Source organism: Dendrobium catenatum, unplaced genomic scaffold (assembly GCF_001605985.2).
Source record: "Dendrobium catenatum unplaced genomic scaffold, ASM160598v2 original_scaffold_280338, whole genome shotgun sequence".
Taxonomy (NCBI): domain Eukaryota; kingdom Viridiplantae; phylum Streptophyta; class Magnoliopsida; order Asparagales; family Orchidaceae; genus Dendrobium; species Dendrobium catenatum.
The window spans coordinates 1-1,233 of record NW_021598730.1 but is presented as its reverse complement, the minus strand read 5'-3'; the positions used below and the strand labels follow the sequence as shown (position 1 = coordinate 1,233).

General features: G+C 29.1%; 1 long non-coding RNA gene across 1 annotated transcript; it reads left to right on the top strand.

Moving 5' to 3' along the window:
- LOC114579101 lies at positions 1–518 on the top strand. Its single transcript, XR_003699955.1, has 2 exons — positions 1–119; positions 231–518. It is a non-coding gene; the product is annotated as an uncharacterized LOC114579101 (long non-coding RNA).
- Positions 519–1,233: the final 715 nt, after the last annotated feature.

Below are 1,233 nucleotides of genomic sequence, written 5' to 3'. Positions count from 1 at the left end.
TTGAACTAAGTAGGTGAAATATGTATACATATTTTGATATTTTTTTCTAAATGTTAAATTTTTCAGTTTCAATACTAAGATCGTTGCAAGGGCTCCTGAAGGTACTTTTATCTGTTGAGGTACCTTTATTTTTGTCTCAAAATGATCTAAGTTTGAATTTAGTTTTAGATTTTAAAACATTTTAAGTTTACCATATTCTAATATATTTTTCTTTTTTACATTCTGAATAGAAAAATCTGGATACCTTTAGAGCTCTAAGCTTTGTAGATTGTTGTTCTCAGCATCTTTCTCCAGATCATGCTATTATGATCAGAATGGTGAAACTTAATGGAGTCATTTTCAAAAGTTAAAAGCTTGTGGAGTAAATTCATAGTTTGTTTCTTAGTTACCAATTCAATTCTGTAATTTTTGCTTCTTTCATTGCATGTTATTGTTGTTTAGAGGTTATGTAAAAAAATCTGATGTATATATCAATGTTACTTTTTTGATAAATAAATGAAATCGTATGGTTAGACATTGGTAATGCTTTTATTTGGTGCAATGTGAGTTTTTAGAATGTATTTGTTGGATTGCAGATTTAAAGTTTACTTTGTTGCTCTTTAAGTAATTCCCGTGGGTTCCTTTCATGGGTGGTAATCAAATATTGCATTCAATTGATAACGAATGTCCCTTCCACAGCACAGTTTCAAGCATTTTTACTGTTTCGAATTATCAGATTCTACAAGGAGTGTTTTTGTTCTTGGTTCTCTGCAACAGACAGATAAAATGCATTTGGTATAGGTAATGCCAAAATGGGCTGTTTGGCTGGGCATGATGATTTAATCTGGACAGTCGGATTGTTCAAAACTTTATCGATTATTATTTTGTTCAAATTTAAGTTATTTGGGAAGGCATTTTTTATTGTATTTTTAGTGATGGGTACTATTACTAATAAAATTTGATGTTCATTTGAAAAACAAAATATCTTCTTTAAAAGCTTAAGGCTATGTTTGGGACTACTTTCTTACCGATTTTTAAAGGAGCTTTATAATTAAAAAAAAAATGTAGAAAGTTGTTTTGAGAAGAAAACCGTCCCAAATGAAGCCTAAATCTATTATGGCTAGAGATGAGAAGGTAAGAAGCATTTTTAGACATTAATCAACATTTATATTATCGGTAATAAAATGCTTATAGTCACATAAGCTTAGTTTGGGGCTATATTCTCATTGCTTTTTAAAATAGTTTTTTAATAAT